Here is a 21,278-nt window from a genome sequence, read left to right on the forward strand (position 1 = left end):
ATTCTTGTTTTGCTTTAAAGAGACATATGTGATTTCTGCCAAAAACCCTCCTCACATCTGTAAAGCCATGTTATCAGGCTAAGGAAACCGTAAGAATCACAGAGGCTTCATTATATCATTGGTAGCAGCACATATATCTATATAGATCTCTCTCTCTCTCTCTCTCTCTCTCTCTCTCTCTCTCTCTCTCTCTCTGCCAAAGTAACATCTAAGGTGCTAATAAACTAAAAACAAACTTAAAAACACCCCAATCTCAGCCCCAACACCACATAAGCCAGCTTCTAGGGATGTGTACGAGCTGGTTCAGCACCTCCTCTGGGAAGCACCAAACCAGCTTGGGTGGGGAGTGGTGGGGCGTTTGAATCAGCTCGACAGGGCAGGGAGTGGTTCCCTTTAAAAGCAGGTAAGGAGCTCCTTTCCTGTTCATCTCCACCCCACCACTTTTCCGCTGGTGGTACCCGCTTTCCAAACAGCTGTGCGGGGCTGCATGCCGGCCATGTGTGTGCCGATGCCATGCAGAGGCTGCAGGGAACACCGACAGCACCACAGCCCCTCATGCCAGTCAGTTTGGACAATACTGAGCTAGACAGGCGAATGGTCTGGCTTGGTATAAGACAGCTTTCTTTATTACAGGTATTAAAGGCATGGAAGTGGGGCCAGAAAATAAGGTGGAAATTGTAGGTGTTGGTAGCGGGGTTCTTGAAACGTTAAGTTGCTATTTAGAATTTTCCGAGTAACATGAATAGGATGCTAATTTATATTTTCACCTAGCATTGCTAACTAATCAGGAAAAAAAATACCTGAATGATAAGAGAAAAACAGCCCTACTGATGGTAGACTTCAATCGAGTAAGCATTTCCGTGGTTCAGCTCCCCATCTCCACCCTGCTCTCCTGTCCAAATTCAGACCTAACAGAGAGCAGTCTCTTTGCAGTTGGGGAGACTGCAGAGAGGAGGGGGAACTGGCTGTGCCGGCTTCCTTCTTGAATGAAGGGCAGCCTACACAACCCATCACAGCTGGAGAGAGGGAGGCACTTCCTTTTTCAACTCTGGTTTGAGAAAGCCAAGCGTGCAGTTCAGCATTCACATGTGACACAGGCAGCTGTTAATCTCAGGTTGGGGTGGCAAAACTCACTACAACCTGTGGGTTCAAACTGGAGAGCAATTGAGTCACTTTCTGTGTGGAACAAGGGTTTCCTGCATTCAGACATACAGGTTTGGCAACCTCTGACCCCTTCAACTCCAGTTTTGCGTTATGTGCGAATGCGGCTTGTTAATCTATTTCATCTTGTTTCGTACTCCCAACAGTCTTTTGACTTAGTCAGTTTCATGGCCTCCCTATTTGCTTGCCTGGGTGAGAAACTGTTCAGATACCTCTACATTTCTAAGGTGACTACTACTACAAATATTTATATACTGCTTTAAAAAAAAAAGTTCTCAATGAGGTTTACACAGAAAAATGAATAAGATATTTCCCTAACTCCAAAAGGCTCACAATCTAAATGTAAGTTAGACACCAGCGAAAACCACTATAGGCATGCTTTGCTGGGGTTGGATTGGGGCAGTTGCCCTCACCCTGCTAAAAATGAGAAAATCACCACTTTCAAAGGTGCCTCTTTGCTCAGTTAGCCCAGAAAGGCTACCTCCATTCATTGCCCGGGGAAGAGAAATAGTGCTATTCTCTCTTTACAGACACTTGCAGGAGTATCAAGCTAAGGCTGAAGTGCAGTAGGAGGATAAATCTTTGTTTATCTCAATAAGCCCAAAGAAACATTAAAGGAAGCCATATACTGTTAATAGCATCAGGAACCATCAAGTTAGGATAGCATCTGGAGCAGCACAAGTAACTCAGTCCTGTGTAATTATGTTAATAGCATTTAATTACACTCAATGACCCACACATGCTGCTTCTGAGCCGTGCACTATCAAACAGTTGTGACTTAATTTAGACAGCAACTTCAACAAGCATGTCAACCAGCTTACAGTCTGCTACTTGCATTCTTAGTTTCTAGACCCAGTGAATAGCCTGGGAACACTTGGCACAGTGACATGGTTGTAGCTAGTCAGATGGGGAGCTGATCATTCCCCCGAGAGGAGACCACTGTGAGCTCCATGCAAGCCACCCCAACCCATCTAAAGAGATAGCATGGTGTAGTGGTTAGAGTGTTGGTCTACGACTGGGGAGACCTGAGTTCAAATCCCCATTCAGCCATGAAACTCACTGGGTGACTCTAGGCTGGTCACTTATCTCTCAGTCTAACCTACCTCACAGGGTTGTTGTGAGAATAAACCTAACCTTGTATGCTGTTCTGGGCTTCTTGGAGGAAGAGCGGGATATAGATTCACTATATATATATAGAGAGAGAGAGAGAGAGAGAGAGAGAGAGTCACTGGGTGACTCTAGGCTGGTCACTTATCTCTCGGTCTAACCTACCTCACAGGGTTGTTGTGAGAATAAACCTAACCTTGTATGCTGTTCTGGGCTTCTTGGAGGAAGAGCAGGATATAGATGTAGTACATAAATAAGTGCAGGATATAAGTATATTATTATTATTATTTATTTATTTATTTATTCAATTTCTATACCGCCCTTCCAAAAATGGCTCAGGGCAGTTTACACGGAGAAATAACAAATAATAAATCTGTAAATAACATGTAATAAATTATCTACACAATTTTATGCCCTGCCCTATGCAATAAATGAGGATCATTTATGATATTATTACATGCATTCCTGCCTGAGTGATGAGAACTTCCAGTAGTGCAACTTCCTCTGGAGGCTTATGGTGTCTTTATAATAGTGGGTTTATTTACAAATATATACAAGCTGAGCTGAAGATGAAACTGAAATAGCAGGGCTTTCCTGCAAGGAGTTACTGAAGAGCACCAGAGAGAAAGCCCCTTAAGGTGTTTCAACTCTCTATCCTCTCTCTTAGTTTCCATTCCATACTCTCCAAAATGTGATTTGTTTCTCTCTATGAGACTAGTCCCACAACTGTGCAGAACAGCGCTAAGGGAGGCCAGCCCGGTTCCGTGCGGTTGTATGCTGCAATGGGAGCCACACGGCTTCCAGCAGCAAACCTTCAGAAACACCCTTCCCTTTAAACCAGGTTAACGGAGCAAGTGCTCTGTTTTTTCCTATTGTGAGACGCCGTGGTGCAGCTCCACAGTGTGGCAAATCACAAGCATACCCCCAACTGGGACGCTCCAACAAGCCTCCCAGCCTCAGGGGTCTCTCCAGAATGCCCAGTGCACTCACGTGGGACATCGTGGTACTTCTGGGGGCCAAGCAACCCCCGATCTTGGCTGTCCCTACCGGCTCCGTGATGGAGCCAGTAATTGTGTGGGTGGTCAATCTGGCCGCCCAGGGACAGATCCCTGCTCATGTGTGGGGAGAGCGGACTAAGTTAACTAACCAGTGTGGAGTTAACCCGGTTAGGCTCCACGTGTTGATCATGTGTACAGCCTCTATATTCCACAACTTGACTATCTCAGACTGCTTCCTTTTGTTCTCTCTTTATACTCACAGGAAATTTTATTTATTTATTTATTTATTTATTTATATTTAAAATATTTCTATACCGCCCAAAACTTGTGTCTCTGGGTGGTATACAGTTAAACTCATTTAAAACATTAAATCCATTAACCATGAAAATCATTTAAAAGATTAAAACATTTAAAACCCAATATTTAAATACTAACTATAAATCTGATTAGAAGCCTGGGTGAATAAATGTATCTTCAGTGCCTTTTTAAAAGTTGCCAGAGATGGGGAGGCTCTTATTTCAACAGGGAGCATATTCCAAAGTCCAGGGGCTGCAACGGAGAAGGCCCACTCCTGAGTAGCTGCGTTTTCATGTAGATGTTAAACAACATTGGAGACAATATGGAGGCCTGAGGGACACCATTAAAAAGTTCAGGTTTGAAAGAACAACAGTCTCCAAGAGACACCATTGGAATCTGCCCATGAGGTAGGAGCAAAGTAGTTGTTCCCACCACTGCAAAGCAGCGTTGCCTACCCACAATCCATTCAGACATTCCAGAAGGATACTATGGTCAATAGCAGGCTTACCCAACCTGTGGCCCTCCAGATGTTGGTGAACTACAACTCCCAGCATACCCAGCCACAACAAATTGTGGTTAGGGATGCTGGGAGTTGTAGTTCAGCAACATCTGAAGAGCCGCAGGTTGGGGAAGCCTGGTCAATAGTATTGAAAGCCGCCAAGAGATCCAAAAGGACCAACAGAGTCACACTCCCTCTGTCAATTCCCAATTGGGGATCATCCATCAGGCCAACCAAGGCAGTCTCCACCCCATAGCCCACCTGAAAACCAATTTGAAATGGGTATAGATAATCAGTTTCCTCCAAGACCGCCAGGAGCTGGGAGGTCACCACTGTCTTAATCACCTTGCCCAGCCATGGGAGGTTGGAGACAGGTCTGTAATTGCTTAACTCTGAGGGATCCAATTCAGGCTTCTTCAGAAGTGGTCTAATGATTGCCTCCTTAAGACAAGGAGGCATCCTGCCCTCCCTCAGAGAAGGGATGAGTCATCCTCTACTTTCCCACCATTCCCTCCCATCAAGTGGCAGACACACTATTTTTCTAAGCTCTTATGACTTCCCCTAATAGGATCCTTCCAGGGCCATTAATGCTTCATTCAGAAAGATCCTCTGGCCTCCTGGACTATCAACTAGCATTCTGCCAAAGCAAGAGATGGCCAAGTAGTCATTATCTACTCTGTAACAATATTTTATTTTATTTTATTCCTTACGGAATTGCTCATCTCTTTTCCTCTGGCAATTGGACTAATTTCAGGGCCTGAGAGATTAGTATACTCCTATAGATCCAAGATGTAATTCAAAGCTGTGATGGGGCATGCTACCCTAAAGCTCCAAGAGTGGTGAACAAGCTGCACATCTTGTAACACTTCAAAAACCTACGGATTCAGAGGAGTTGGATAGAGGAAATGTTCCCATAGTTTAATTGATTTCTATTGATTAAACTAACTTAGTTTCCCTGGTGCCCCCAGATGAGACTCTTACCTGACCCAGAATAAAGGGTGACTCTTAAGATTTGCGAGGCTCTTTGGAGAGATCGCCTTGCAGTAGCAACCATAAATCACTCCCTTTGCTAGTTTGCATTTGGATGGGTGACTACATGCGTGCACTATCTGCTATAAGATATTACCCTTAGGGGATGGGGCCGTAGCTCAGTGGTAGAGTACCTGTTTTGCAGGCAAAAGGTCCCAGGTCCACTCCCTGGCATCTCCACGTATGACTCCTGGAGATGAGACTCCTGCCTAAAATACAGGTGTCTGCTAATACTAAAGTAAACTGCTTGTATTTCTGTCAGGGTGTGTGACTTAAACTGAGAGCCCCAGGAGCTGAGGTAAGGCCTTGCCTACTGAGCCACTGAGTATATTTGGGCTTCAAATTTTTTCTTCAAGTGCAGAAGGGAACAGGGGAATACAACACTGGCCGCATTCGCACATAACATGAAACCAGAGGTGAAGGCACCTCCGGTTTCAGAAATGTTAGGTCCAAATGTGGGCAACCACAGTTTTGTGAAGAAACTGACCTGCACTTTCCCTCCCCAAACTGCCTTTTGTTCCTTTGGTTTGTAGTGAGGTCCGCTGCCTGGACCTCTAGTTCCACAGTGTCAGCATTATGCCAGAACTCTGCCACTGCAGTCTCACCCTTCTGCAACCAGAAGGGTTGCTCCCTCCCTCACTCTGGCTGCTGGGGCTGTCCTTCATTAAAGAAGGAAGCCCCGGCAGCCAGTTCCCCCTTTTCTCTGCATTCAGAGAGACTGCAGAGAGGGAGCTCTCCTGAATGTCCAAATGCAGATGGGAGAGCATCATGTTAACACTCGTACAATCTGTGTACAGTGTACGCAGATACAGATCTGTACCCAGGTACAGTTATTCCCATGTTATATATGATCTGTACACAGGTACAGCAGTGCATTTCCTCTCTGAACCCTGCATTTGAGGGATAGAGGTTCCTCTCTGAACCTTGCATTTGAGGGCCCTCTTAATATGAATGCAGGTACAATCAATCACTCAGGAACATGTACAAGTGTACAGATATCTGAACACTCATATGGCATAATAGGCTTATTCACATGGGGGGAGAAAATAAAATAAATGGGGCAGGAGAAATCTCCTACCTTAAACTGAGAGCAGAGCACACACCCCTTTCTCGATCGGAAACCAAGGTCAAAGGAGGGAGGACTTGACCATGCGGGAAGCAGCAGCTGGGTAGGAGAGGTTCATCCTACGCAGCTGCTGACTGAGGTAGGACAAAAACCTGTTGAGGTAGGATTGCCTCACCCTGCCTCATGGAAGGCACAAGCCCCTCCTTGACTCTCTCTCTCTTGCTCTTCACTGCTGGAAATGCCTGCTCCTTGTTAGGAATCGGAATCCTCCATGTGGAAGGAGCTTTGGCAGTTGTGTCTCACAGCTCCTTCAAAGATGTCTTGACAATTTCCCTCACATCTTTTAGTCCCATGATGAGAAGGAGGAATTGCCTGCGCTGCCTGCCTTGTCAACTCCTGCGACATTTTCAACCCCCATTTTGATTGTGAAAGATCTGCTGTTCTCTCCTGGCTCAAAACGTGAGAAGCGAGGCATGGGGAATTTTTGTGCCTACATTCAGTTTCCTAGAGATCCCCAATTCCCCAATGACAGGTACCCATATGCGACATTTCTTGGGCAGAAGAGAGGGGCCTAAATAGCTGGATGCCCTGAACCTCCATGTAATTGGATGCCCTCAACCATAAATGCAAGAGGCATATTCACATGCTGTCAGCAAGATGCAGGGAGGCTGAATGTAAGTTGCTCACAGTGGCTCACGACTTCTTTGTCAAGATGATATGGAGATAACAGAAGAGGATTGCAGGTGTGCACTGGGCTGCAAGTGCTTACACGTTGCATTATTAGAATAACTTTGCAATTTCTCTCTAAGGGGTAAACAAACCACGGTGAGTTCTCTTCTCATTGCTTTTGGCAAGCAAAACATTTGTGACATGCACAGATGGAAATAACGCATAATTGAAAAGAGCTCTGGAAAGGGCCCATAAACAGTTGTTCCATTTAAGGCTGAGCCCAGGCTGCTTGAGCAACTCCCATTTAGGATGATTGCTGATACGTGTTATAAACAAATGTGCTTTGTTTCCATGCTGTTCTTCTCAGAGCTTTGTTTGCCCAGTGCTTCATTTGCCCACATTGATGTCTAATTCGATTGGATTAGGATTGGGGAGGAGAGCTGGTCTTGTGGTAGTGAGCATGAATTATCCCCTTTGCTATGCAGGGCCTGCCTTGGTCTGCATTTGGATGGGAGACTACGTGTAAGTGCTGTAAGATAGTCCCCTGGGGGCTATTGCTCAGTGGACGAGCATCTGCATGCAGATTCACTCCCTGCTATCTCCAGATATGGCAGGTAGAGACTCGTGCCTGAAACCATGGAGAACCACTGCCAGTCAGTGTGGACAATACTGAGCTAGATGGACCAATGCTCTGACTCGGCATAAAGCTGCTTCCCATGTTCCAATGGCTGTGACAATCCATGTGATTTTATTGATGCATCTGACATAACTCCATGGACAGCTGTAAACAATATCACATGGGGTGCTTGCAGCCAATAGGGTTACATGGCAATGTGGACAAATGAGGCCAAGGACTGCGAGAGCAAAGAAGAGAAAGGAAAATGGTATCAAGAACAAGAAGCAGTGGCTTAGATACTGCACAGACACGTGCCTTTAGAAGTGAGTAGCGTGTGTGCTGCTTCTGTCCATGTTGATACCTTGTTGGTGTTGGAAGGAAGTGAAGGACTATGCGCTGTCTCTTGTCTCAATGACTTGGGAGGACAGACTCCTGAGTCAGAGGGCTAGAGGGTCAAGACATTGGTCATCCCTTCTCTACTACTCTGACACTATCCCTTTGATATGTAGATTGCTAATCTCAGGGACTCCCTTCCTTCCTTTCTTCCTGCCACTTCCTCTTCCCCTTCTCTTCCCTTCCTTATCCCTTGCAACATGCAAGCTCCTCTTTCCCGGAACCATGTGTGCAGAGATGCAGAATCCATCTGCATCCAGATAGCTAGCTAGATTAGAGATCCTATCTCTTCACTTTCCTATCTAGAATGGAGTTCTCTAATAAACACTCCTTATGTTGATTTGAAACTATGAACTGGCTCCAAGTAATTTTACTCTCAGCATACACGCATACCTAACCAAATTCTGCTGTGTTGTGCCTCCGTGCACTCTGCTGTAATGAAAAAGGGTTTCTCTTACCAGAGAGAATTCCCAACAGTTGGCAGGCCTAATGATGGTGCAGGAGGCTCTGTCTAAATGGTGCACTGCATCAGAGCAGCACCGTCCCACTCCCTGAATTCCCAAAGGGGGTCAGGTAGAGCTGCTGTGACTCCGTTCACTGTTTGGATGGCGCCTCCTGTGCCATCAATCATTAGGCGTGGAAACCAATGCGATTTCAAGTTGACTCAGACAGCATGCATGCCACCTGCTTCCATTGGTGTGTGGTTGCACCACACACCATTAGCAACTGGGGAACAAAAGGGTGCAGAACAGCAGCAAAGCAACATAAATGTAAGATTTGGTATGAGGGAGGGACCCCAGTTGGTTGGACTGAACATAGAACTGTGTTGAATGTTTGCCTGCAAAATATGCAAAGATTTGGTGTTTGTTTTTTTGAAAGACACAAAGTGACCCCTGAAAACTCCCAGCGTTTGTTACTTCACACCTGTCTGCAGCTGTTCATGGCCTCCTTTGTCCAGTACCGTTGCATCCTTGTGTTCCTGGGGCTGCCATCTTGGCCAACCAGGAAACACATTGAAAATATAACAGAATGGTGTCACACAGCCAATTGGAAGGAAGGGATGTGCGAACCGGGTCAAATTCAAGCCAGTTCACACTCAAATTCTTGCCAGATTCCGCTTTGCCAGAAGTACTCTGAACCAGGCCCAAACTGGTTCAATTTTTTAAAAAGGGTCCCAGTCCAGTGTGGGGCAAAAGTGAAGCAATCCAGCCCAGTTCAAATCCAGTTTGGATTCAAACCGAGCCAGGTAAACCGGTTTTTCGCACATAGTGGAACCATGCCATTCCCCTGATATACACAGTTCATTTGCACCAGCTGACAACGGATTCAGAAGCATGTCACTGGGGAAACATTTCAACTGAGCCTAAAGAAGTTCTGGGTGGAGATGAGGAATATGGAGAGCAAATGTCATGGATTGGTGACTCCCCTCTGGAAAGGCCGATCCCCAAATCCATTTTCCCAACACAAAGCAACATTTCTACAGCTATTTTGTCACTTTCTCACTTGTTCTAAAGCAAGGGTAGGCAACCTTAGCTCTCCAGCTGTTGCTGAACTACAACTCCCATCATCCCCAACCCATAATAAAATTGTCCTGGTCTAAGACCGAATAAAGATTGATTGATTGAATAAAATTGTAGCTGGGAATGATGGGAGTTGTAGTTCAACAATAGCTGGACTCTGCTAGCATATCACAGATGCTGCTATTTCTGCCTCATTATACAGCACGCACAGCGTATAGGGTGCCTCCTTATACAGCATACATAGAAATACATTTTTTTAAAAGCACTGTGGGATTTAGCTAACTGCACACTCTGTGTTAACAGTGGAACATCCATTTTGACTTGAATTTTGTTTTAAAGGGCAATCTTATGCATTGTGTAAACTGAGGCTTATTTTCACAATTAAAGGTCCATAGGATTGCAGCCTAAGGTGGAATTCAGCACCAGCTCTAGACTGAAAGACATGAGACCATTTCCCATTTGGAATGCTTCAGAGTTATTAATATTTATCAGTTTGAATTTTTAGATCACTCTAATCATGAAGCCTCTGGGTGGGTTAAACATGTAACATGTAATTAGTACACTTTATTTACACAAAACACCAGCTGCTAAATATACTTCCCACTCATCTGTTGCCTCAAAATGCGTACTGGGGGTGGCGGGAGGGGGGGAGCTTTCATTGCTTCCAAAGAAATAACCTTCCTTGTAAAAACTTTTTTAAAACCCTCTTCTTTGGAATTCTGTAGTTCTAGCAGGCTTGGAAGCGCTGTTGAAATGCACAGCGCAAAAATCCTAAATGGCCTGGTTTCGACTGTTTCTAATATGGCTTTGCCAATTGAACATGACACACAGTAGCTGGTAATTTGAAGGCAAAAAAGTGAGTCACTGGAGCAGGTTTTTCTAACACTATTCTTGGAAGAAGATTGGCACCCAGCAAAGTGCCAGCTCTGCTACAGGGGGGCTGTGAAATAAAATTAGATATCTGCTACAGAAAGTCTTGTAGACCTGCTTTCCAGCTCTCCCAGGGGTTGGTCAGCCAGCCTGCTCACGGTCAACTTGTTGGTTTTCTCTCAGTTTATTAAATACAGAATGACAGCTTTATTCTGTTTTCAGAAGGGTAGCCGTGTTAGGCGGTAGCAGCAAAAATAATTAGTCACGCCGCACTTTTAAAGTGTTATTGTGGAGTGTAGCCCATCAGATGCATGAAGGTGTCCTGTGTGTGTGCACACGCATGCAGATTAGGCACATAGGAATGCACTCCTAGCAGAATTTGGACTCATGGTTGGTCTTCAGGAGAGCTCTCGAAACTTATTTGTTTGGCCTGGCCTTCCAAGGTTTTTAAATTGTTCTTAAATGTTTTTTTAATTGGTTTTATACTGTTTTTAAATTGGTTTCCATATTGTTTTAAGCTGATTGTTTTAAATGGTTGTTTTTGTTTTTGTTTTTGTTTTTGTTTTTGGTTGTTGTACACCACCCAGAGCCTTTGGATGGATAGGGATGCAAAGGGTGGTATAAAAATTTAAACAATGGTACATTAGGGGCGTGGACAAATCCACCTGGCCCAGTTCAGTTTGAGTTCGAACTGAACTTAAAACGCAGCAGACCAGTTGGGTTTGGGACCCCTTTGAAACCCCGCCCCCCATTTGGGTCAGTTTGCGGGGGGCGGGGGTTGACAAACCTGAAAAAAAAATCCCCTTTCCCCCACAACTTACCCCCTCCGGGGTCTTCTCCAAAATGGTGGTGGTGGTCTGCAGAGGTTCACCTTCCCCCTGCTGGCCTCCCCTTTCCTAAAGGTCACCCAGTTCAGGCATCTTTGGCCCTTTCTGGGTCCATTCCCTGGCACAACGACTATTTTGGAAGCCACCGCGCCTGTGCAGTGGGATCCTGCATGGCCGGATCATGACCCAGGCCATGTTTTTATGAACATTATATATTTTTACTATTTGTAGCTTTAATAGTTTTCACCATCTTCCATGCATACATACTTTTTTAAATTGTAGTTTTAAGGTTGTTTGATAGTGGTGGGTTCTTTGGTTGGTTTTGCATTTTTGGTTGGACCCATCTAAGTCCTTTTCATTCCGTTGGACTGCAACTGCCACCATCCCAAGCCTCAGTGGCCAACAGTTGGGGATGATGGGAGCTGTAGTCCAACGTCTGCAGGAGGGCCAGAGTTGTGTCGCCCTGCCCTAGGCACTGCATGCTATGCCGCAATATAATATAAACATACCATGCACACATGTATAGAGCAGTATTGTCGTTTCTGACCTTTTTCTTTATGCGGACCACTACGTGGTCATCAAAAGCTTTTGTGGACTACCACATAAGCAAGCCATCTTAAACATTTTTAAGGCAGCCTGTGACTGACAGGAGCCAAACTGGAGCCATTTTTGGAAGGGCAGTATATAAATTGAATGAATGAATGAATAAAATATATCAAGGGGTATTAAAAATGCAGCTATTTCTAATGATTTATTATGCTCACTCACAAACATATTCCATTTGCCACAGTGCATTTATCTGCAGTAGGCCTACTAGTGGGGAAAAGATACCACTTATCTAACTTTAATAATTTGTTTTAATACCTTTTGTATGCAATTGTCTTAATTGTGCTTTGTGGATTTTAATCTGCGACTTTGTGTGTTTTACTAAATTTTGTACTCTGCCTAGAGGTTTACATACCAGGCAGTATGAAATATGATTGATAGATAGATAAAATAATGAGAAGGCTGATGTTGATTATTTTTACGTTATCTTTCCCCACCCTGCAAAGTACCCTTATGGGCCACAGATTGAGAACCACAGGTATTGGGGTGGAGGTAATGGTCGTGGACTTAAATGGCCAGGAAATGCAAGAGGCTCTTCTCCTGTTCAGACATCATGTTGACCAAGTGAATTCGTGGCCAAGATTTGAACCAGTGAACCAACATTTGAACCCAGTTCACCCCTTGCTTAGCCAGCTCTCAGGTCTGAACGTCTGATTTTGCTCGTTGCCAGCTAGCATGAGGCACCACTGCTAGAAGATTAAGTGCTTAAATATTATTTCAGACCTCCTTGAGCTGACGGCCTGGGAATTTATAAATTTGAACAGTGATCAATTTCTCCCCTAATCCCCAGAGAGAGCTATAAAACCCGATTTTAATTAATTTAGTTGCAGCAGAACACTGTTATCGACATGCGGGGGGCCTCATTTGTATGCGGCACCATCCGCCTGTATGCAATAAGGGGGGGGCGGGTTGGCCGTGCCATTTTATTAGTTCTCCTTCACCTTTTGCCACCAGGGCTAATTTGCATTGAGATTGCTTGGATCCGTGCCACAAGTAAATTGCTACATCTCATAATTCATAACTGAGCCATTTTAAAAGCACGGCCTGAAACAATGAACTCGAGAGCACAAACAGGGAGCAGGACCCCTCACTTCAACAAAAGTGAGGGATGGAGACACTCCAATTATGCATCGTGCAATGACTTATATAACTCTCCTGGTGCTGGGGGAGAGAGTGGGGAAGGAGACTGTATGGGGGTGCTCCCAGATTTTGCAGCAGTGATGTTCTTCTTGCTCTCAGGTGTTCAGCTTTGTACATTTTAAAATGCTTGCTAACTTTTTCCTTTGCATTTTTTTTAAAGAATAAAGTCATCTAGATCAGGGGTTCCCAACAAAAGGTACTAGTTCCCCTAGGGCATGGGTTCCCAACCTGTGGTACTCAAGAAGTTGCTGAACTACAACTCCCATCATCCCCAGCCACAACAAATTGTAGGTGGGGATGATGGGAGTTGTAGTTCAGCACCATCTGGAGTGCCACAGGTGGGGAACTCCTGCCCAGGGAGTACTTGAAGGCTTCCCAGGGAGTACTCAGCCCTACTGCCTCCCCATGCTGTAGCCGCACTATTTGTTCCCCATCTGAGGATCCCTGGCTTGAAGCCAATATGTGTCCACTACAGAAGGGGAGGGAGGGAGGCGAAGAGCCCCCTCCTCTGCTCTTGATTGGCTGGTTATGGGCAGAAGCTGAGCATATCCCACCTCTCAGCCTGACAGGTTTCAGAAAATTAGCACTGAGTCACAGCGGGGAAATGCTTGACTAACAAGCAGAAGGTTGCCGTTCGAATCCCTGCTGGTACTATATCGGGCAGCTAAAAGGCATCATCTCATACTGCACAGGAGGAGGCAATGGTAAACCCCTCCTGTATTCTACCAAAAGACAACCACAAGGCTCTGTGGGTGCCAGGGGTTGAAATCAACCCGACGGCACACTTTACCTTGTCCCTATTGAAATCAATGGAACAAGCAAACCTCTCCCTTTGATTTCAACAAAACTGATTATGAGTAACTTAGTATAGATGTGAACCAGTGACTGTAATAGTCTGTCTCCCTAAACCGCTTTGAAAACTTTTGTTGAAAAGAGTATATAAATGGTTGTTGCTGCTGTTGTCTACGGTTGCTACTGGCTCGTCTGGAGGCTACTCAGGGACAGGCCTTCTCCGTGGCTTCTCCTGGGCTTTGGAATTTGCCCCCTGTTGAAATAAGAGCCTCTCCTCTCTGGCAACTTTCAAAAAAGCACTGAAGACATATTTGCTCACCCAGGATTTTAATTAGATGTATAGTTTTAATACTTTAAATGTTGGATTTTAAATGATTTTAATGTTTTAATCGTTTTTATTTTTTTTAATTTGTATTGTTTTTGCTGTACACCATGAAGAGACATAGGATTTGGATGGTATATTTATTCATTTGATTTCTATACCGCCCTTCCAAAAATGGCTCAGAGCAGTTTACACAGAGAAATAATAAATACATAAGATGGCTCCCTGTCCCCAAAGGGCTCACAATCTAAAAAGAAACATAAGATAGACACCAGCAACAGTCACTGGAGGTACTGTGCTGGGGGTGGATAGGGCCAGTTACTCTCCCCATGCTAAGTAAAGAGAATCACCACTTTAAAAGGTGCCTCTTTGCCAAGTTAGCAGGGGTTATACATATAAATATGTTAAATGAATGAATGGATGAATGAATGAAAGCTGTAATGTCTCATAGTGACCACTGGGTGGGTTTTTGGGTCATGGATAAAAGTGTTGGACTCCTCCCCTCTTTGTTCTTCCAGCGTTAGTCTCCATTTGTTTCTCCAGAGATGGTTGTTTGTTTTGAATCTCTCTCTCTCTCCTGAGCTACAGCTGAAATTAAGTAGCAGGCTTTTTCACATTTGTTTGTCACCTTTTCTTTAAATAAATCCTTGTAATTCTTCAATGCTAAAGAACTGTCTCAAGACCTCTTGCTTTGCTGCTTTCTCACCAAACTGCTTTTGCTTTGCTATCTGAGGACTGAACTGCCATTCTTCCCCTACATCTCTAACATGAACATCATTTAAATATGGTGACTCACATGTTTCACAAGGCAACGTGAGCAGTTCTGAACTGCTTGCGCCGCTGCAGACTTCTAAAGCAACTCCCACGGTGCTGCAGAGCAAGGTTCATCTGCGAGTGCTTAAAACTGTGCAATCGCACTTCCACAACACTACAGTCATTGGAAATAATGGAACGGCATCAACAGAAGTGTGATTGCTTAGTTTTAAGTGGTAGCGGACAAGCCCTATTCTGGGCATTGCTTTAGATACCCACAGTGGCATGGGCAACTAAGGACCACGTAACATTGCCTTGCCCAACCTGTGAGCCTATGTTTAAAGTTTATAGTCCTTAAGGTTTTGGAAATGGGGGCGGGGGATGGGGACTGTAGTCCAACAACAGCTGGGGACCCAAGGAGGAGAGCTGGTCTTGTGGTAGCAAGCATGACTTGTCCCCTCAGCTAAGCAGGGTCCACCCTGATTGCATTTGAATGGAAGACTAGAAGTGTGAGCACTGTAAGATATTCCCTTCAGGGGATGGAGCCACTCTGGGAAGAGCAGAAGGTTTTGAGTTTCCTCCCTGGCTTCTCCAAGATAGGGCTGAGAGAGATTCCTGCCTGCAACCTTGGAGAAGCTGCTGCCAGTCTGTGGGACAATACTGAGCTAGATAGACCAATGGTATGACTCAGTATATGGCAGCTTTCTATGTTCTTAAGTAAGGTTGAGAACCCCTTTACTAATTCAATCATCCTTGCAAGATGATTATCCTTCTCAAGAATGAATCATTATGCTTCTGAAAAATCCTTTCAGAATTTCATTGAACCCTCTAGGATCCAATGAAATCCTGTAGGGTACAGAATTGAAAACAGGGACCTACTTCTAACACACACACAAAAGATCAAGGGCAGCTATAATGCACTACATTGCATACCAGGGAGTTGCTAGGTGTCCCAATTTCTTTTGGTGGGCCAGTTTGAACAATACTCCCCACCCACACCCACCCCGCCACTAGCCCATGCAATTAAGAAAGAGGACAAAGTGGTGATTCTCTCATATTTAGCAGGGTAAGAGCAACTGTCCCTATCCAACCCCAGCATCCCTAGGGTTGCCATATTCTGGCTCTCCAAATCTGGGCACCCTAATTTGCATATTATGTAAACTGGCCTTCAAAAAATGAATCAGAGAAGAGCTGAATGAAACCAGTGGTGCTTACTTCTAAGTAGGCATGCATAGAATGTAAAGCCAAAGTCCTTAAACATTACAATACACAGCCTGGTAGGCAGGCAGTGATTTACCTAAAAAGCAAACAAAGGCAACATTCCTCAAGGAGTTACTGTACTTGTGAACCCCTCCCAGCTAGCCACCTGTGCTTTACCTGCCTTAATCCAGTCCAGCAGTTGAGCAGAATAGTGACCACACATTTTGTTCCGTAACTCTACTCTACAAGGGCTAGAGTTTAGCTAGAAAGAAAGAAAGAAAGAAAGAAAGAAAGAAAGAAAGAAAGAAAGAAAGAAAGAAAGAAAGAGAGAGAAATCTGGATGGGCCATGCAATCGAGGTGACATGTTTAAAATCCGGGTACTACTCGGAACTTTGGGGGAGATGGCAACCATAAGCAGCCCTCCAGTGGTTGTGGTTGCTATCTACCTTATGTTTCTTTTTAGATTGTGAGCCCTTTGGGGATAGGGAGCCTCTTTCATTCATTCATTCACTCACTCACTCACGCACTCACTCATTCTAGGTAAACTGCTTTGTTGAAAAGTTGTATATAAATATTTGTTGTAGTAATAGTAGGCATGCCAAGAGTATGCCCTTCCTGGTGTCTCTCCAGAACATCCTGATGTCCACCCAGCACATTCTGTATTTTGGGTTATGACTTGCGTAGCAAGCCAGAGGTTGCTAGTTCGAATCTCTGCTGGTATGTTTCCCAGACTATGGGAATCATCTCATACTGCATGGGAGGAGGCAATGGTAAACCCCTCCTGTATTCTACCAAAGACAGCCACAGGGTTCTGTGGTCACCAGGAGTCGACACAAACTCAATGGCACACTTTACCTTTATAGAGGGATAGATTATAGAGGTATATAGAGGGACAAATTGCCCCCTGGCACAATAAAGGTACTCACTGGGTGGATGTCACAATGTCTAGGACAGGCATGCTCTCAGTGTGTATGGAATTAAACCCATTTTAATTCCATGATTTGGTAGGGGGAATATTGTCTGAACTGGACCAATGTGAATCTTTCTCAAGGGAATATTCAGTTATTCAGCCTTCAAACAGCATGACTTCAGTTTGCAGAAGGTCACTGCAATACTCTTATTGGTCTTCTTTATGAAGGAATTGAATTTTCTCTTGACAATGATTAACATCAAAATGTGTTGGGAACATCAGTCCTACTTGATGTCCCATCATGCATTCCCTGTGAATAAAAGCTGTCCACACTTGTAACACTCCCCTCAAAGATCAATGCTTCAGCCCAAGCTGATTACATACCACAGAAGGCTCTGCTCTGTCTTTCTGTATGCTCTATTATTTTCATTCATTTGGCAGTAGCCCACCCTCCGGATTTGAAAGCCCAAATTCACAATAAACTTGCTGATCCAAGAGCCAGAGCTGACAGCTAGGAGCATATGGCTCATCAGAGTAACTTCTGTTCCTTTCAGCAAACTGTTCTGTTCTGTTTATGCAGCATACCCTCCATCTCTCTAGGTTTCTGTTAGAGCCTGGTAAGTGATAGTGCACAGTAGGGTTTTGATCGGCTTTGCAGACTAATCTGAAATTAGTTTCTTTTGCTTTAAGACAGTAATCATGTTCTGTTATATGCTGTCAATGAGAATAATTGCATATCATTTATAAAATGCAGAAGAACAGCATCTTGATGAGCTAGAATAATCTCATATATTTCTAATCTCTTTTAGTCAGTGCACCCCAGAAGGCTCAACCGCGTTATCGGAGTATCTGAAAACAAAAGTGCAAAAGGGTTTTTTAAAAGAGAGAGATGGAGACAGTTCTCTACATGGTTGGCTTGTTAATTGTCACTTCACAGAATATCAGCAATTTACACTGGTGATGGTTTTATTACTTGAGCTCTATAAAAGCTGCCTAACCAAAGCAGAAAGCCAAGACCCGTTTCACAGAGGATGCAGAAGCAAACCTGGATTGAGTGTATACTTCAAATGAAGCTGCAGCCAATCACATCTCCTTGATTATTGCACTGATATGATACACATATTGGTCACACTTGCAAATTATCTTTTAAGGTGGCCACTTAGGCTCACAGCCAAGATGTTTTAAAGCAGTGTTTGTGTGTGAAATAGTATTGAGCATATGGAAAAGAGTGGTTTAGTAGACAAAGCCATTGACGTTGACATTGACAGAAGATGCTGGCCTCATTAGCATGTAATGGAAAACAGGAGTTGAAGGAGCCAGAGGTTGCCAGACCTGAACATCCAAATGCGTGAATGTCTGGTCCTGTTTGAAAAGTGACCTCAGGCTTATCTTGCCAAACTCAAATTTGAAACCTTGGGTTGTAGTGAGTTTCGCTGCTTGTACCTGAGGTTTCCCGCCGCTTGCCGCACATCCAAATGTGGAGCTGCAGGCTGGGCTGGCTGAAACCAGAGTTGAGGGAGGAAGCTCCTCCCTCTCGCTGGCTGTGATTGGCTGCCGGGGCTGTCCTTCATGCAAGAAGGAAGCACACACAGCCAGTTCCCCCTTGGGTTGTACACAAAACAGGTTGGTCCAGTTTGGTTCAAGTCTGAATTGTACAAAACCAGGACTGGGCCAGTTCAGTTTTGCCCCCCTATCAAACTCCCCCGGTTCAGTTCGGGGGGATGGGGCTTGCAAGTCAAATTTGTTTTTAGTATTTACACCCTCCAGGAGGCTTCTCCAAGGCCATGGAGAGGTCCACGGAGGTTCCCCCTCTCCCCACTGGCTTTCCTTGTGGCAAAAATCACTCAGTTCAGGCATTCTTCGGCCCTTTTTGGGCCTTCCCCCCTTGTGGTGGCCATTTGGGGGGAGGGTGGCTGCACGTACACAATGGGCTTCTGCATGGGCTGGGTCATGACCTGGCCATGCAGGGGCCTATTATGCATGTGTGGTGGCCTCCAAAATGGCCACAACAATGGGGGAAAGGCCTGGAAATGGCCACCCGAACTGGGTGATTTTTGCCACAAGGAAGGCTGGTGGGGGGGAGGGCGAACATCCATGCACCCCCTGTGGCCTTGAAGAAGCCCCCCAGAGGGAGTAATTACTATTTTTAAAAAAACAAATTGACTCATGAACCCCCTGAATGCCCGGGGTGTGTGTGTCTGCTCCAGGGTTGGACTGAATAGGGGGTGGTTCAGTTCAGCTCCAAACTGTCAAACGGAACCAGTTTGATAGTGAACCCATTCACACATCCCTAGATCCTACTCCTCTTTGCAGTCTCCCTGATTCTAATGACCTGTGTTAGCCGACTGCCCAGCATCTGCGAAACCACTCTTTTCAGAGGGGAAGGGAGAGCCGACAGACAGGAACAGAGAAAAAGCATAATCACAAAACGTTGCAAGAAGTCAGTACTAGCGATTCCACAGTCGTCAGGATCAGGGGTGAATATGAATCGTAGTCAATCGCAACAAACAGGTCCAGATTTCCAGGTCAAGGTTGCTTGCGGCAAGGGCTGGTCACCATGGATATTGTTTCCAGCACAGACCCAGCTTTCAGGCTGCTCTAAATAGGCAGTGTGCTGAGAGTCCCACCCATCACTGCAGCTGGGCCTTGTCAAGGGGATGCAGCCAGGTCAGAGCTGGAAGACCTGTTCTTTCTGTTCAGCCTCTCCAACCTATGGTGTTCCTCCCTCTGAGCCTATACTCTGGCCAAGGCTGTCGGGGATCTGGGGCAGGCCTCAGAGACTTCATCGAGAGGAAGGAGGGAAGGAGGCAGAGGGACCTGCAGGCCAGTCAGCTCTGGCTCTGCTGGGCAGAGTTTCAACTTGCTCCCACAGCTCTGGGTCTTCATCTGAGGAATCCTCCTCCATAACCCCCATGGGAGTCATCACACTGATTGCAGTTTGCCTCCTGTCCGTTTCATTCAAATGCGGGCAGGTAAGCACAGGGGTGGGGGTACCCTCGGCCACTGACTTGATCCTGATCTGGCAAATCCTGTCTATCTTTGCAACCCCATTTCCTGGTGTGGATCAGAAATACTGAGTGTAAGACGGGGCGTCTCTAGAACAACTAGTTTGAGGGAGCACTGGGATTGCAAAGAAAGTTATTAGGAGAGCAAGGATTTTGCTATACATTAAAGGCTTATAGAGGAACTGTAATTCATTTTGGTAGTTAGTTTACCTTGTTAATGAAGCTTGCTTGACATTTTCAAACTTATTCAGAAAATGGACAAGGTTCTATCTATCTATCTATATGAATTCTCCTGGTTGTGCCTTGGAATGTGTGTCCCGGCGCTCAGCTGATTGGCTGGGAGGTGGACACGCCTGATTGGCTGAGGCACACCCAGGAGGATTGGTCACCATGGCAGTGGCAGGCCTGGCCATGGAGGCAAGGCCCAGGAAGGGGGAAAGAAAGGGGGGGGCAGAAGTGACAGTGGGGAGGAGAGGTAGCTGGCCTGGAACCAGATACTGGGGCAGAAGGTGGTGGGGGGAGAGGTAACCACCAGCCCCAAAGAGCGCACAGATGCTCTGTGCGGGGTTGGCTTGTGTGTGTGTGTGTGTATATTTACACACACAAACACACACACATGCCCATTTTTATTATTTTTTCAACAAGATAACAGAAATAGAAAAGAGACCTAGAAAAAGAAGAAAGATAAAAGTAACTTTACAGTTAACTTCTCTTGGACATCTCATAATTACATACATCAGTTGAGGGATTCAGCAGCCTTCTGTTCTCCACCTTCCAAAAAATACACACAAACACAAAATCACCCTTGCCAAGCATTGTAGAAACAAAACAAAGAACACACAGACATAGCACTTTAATTAGCTGCCTATTCTAGAAAGAAAACCAAAATCTTGGATGAGGGTGTTGACCCTGTATTAAATTGTAAGTTATAAAAGTTTCCCAAGTAGAAATAAATAAATGGTTCATCCGAAGTATTTCGTAAGTAAGCAGTAACCTTAGCCATAGAGGCAGATTCCCATAACTTTAATAACCACTAATCTACAGTCGGGATTATTTGTTGTCTCCATTTAGCAGTTTATAAGATCCTGGCTGCAGTAATCATATACAAAGACAGCTCGGTATACTTGGTAGGAACATTTACACAATATTGAGGCTATTCTCACGACTGCGTGGAACCGGGTTAAGGGAGACCAGCCCGGTTCTGCGTGTTCATGTGCTGCAATGGGAGCCGTGTGGCTCCCGGCAGCAAACCGCCAAAAATAATCTTCCCCTTAAACCAAATTAACTGAGCAAGCGCTGTTAGCTTGGTTTTTCCAATTGTAAGATGTTGTGGTGTGGCTGCGCATCACGGCACCTCAAGAGGAAATCCCCAACCAGGAGGTTCCAACCAGCCTCCCAGGCTCGGGGGTCTCCCCAGAATTCTGGCACTTCCGGGGGCCATGTGGCCCCAATCCCCACCTCCCCTACCAGCTCCATGACAGAATTGGAAATCATGTG

General features: G+C 45.2%; 1 protein-coding gene across 3 annotated transcripts in view; it reads right to left on the reverse strand.

Annotated features, from left to right (window-relative positions):
- The window catches only part of C6 (complement C6), a 121,799-nt gene extending 100,837 nt beyond the window's left edge, over nucleotides 1-20,962 (reverse strand). Inside the window, exon 1 of one of the 3 annotated variants that reach the window (XM_053289754.1) lies at nucleotides 20,517-20,962. The gene's annotated coding sequence lies outside the window, so the exon portion shown is untranslated. Of the gene's footprint in view, nucleotides 1-19,991; nucleotides 20,051-20,516 lie in introns of those variants that run through there. The other 2 variants (XM_053289756.1, XM_053289757.1) reach the window with 2 other exon arrangements.
- Nucleotides 20,963-21,278: the final 316 nt, after the last annotated feature.

The sequence above is a fragment of the Hemicordylus capensis genome, chromosome 2 (genome assembly GCF_027244095.1).
Source record: "Hemicordylus capensis ecotype Gifberg chromosome 2, rHemCap1.1.pri, whole genome shotgun sequence".
NCBI lineage: Eukaryota > Metazoa > Chordata > Lepidosauria > Squamata > Cordylidae > Hemicordylus > Hemicordylus capensis.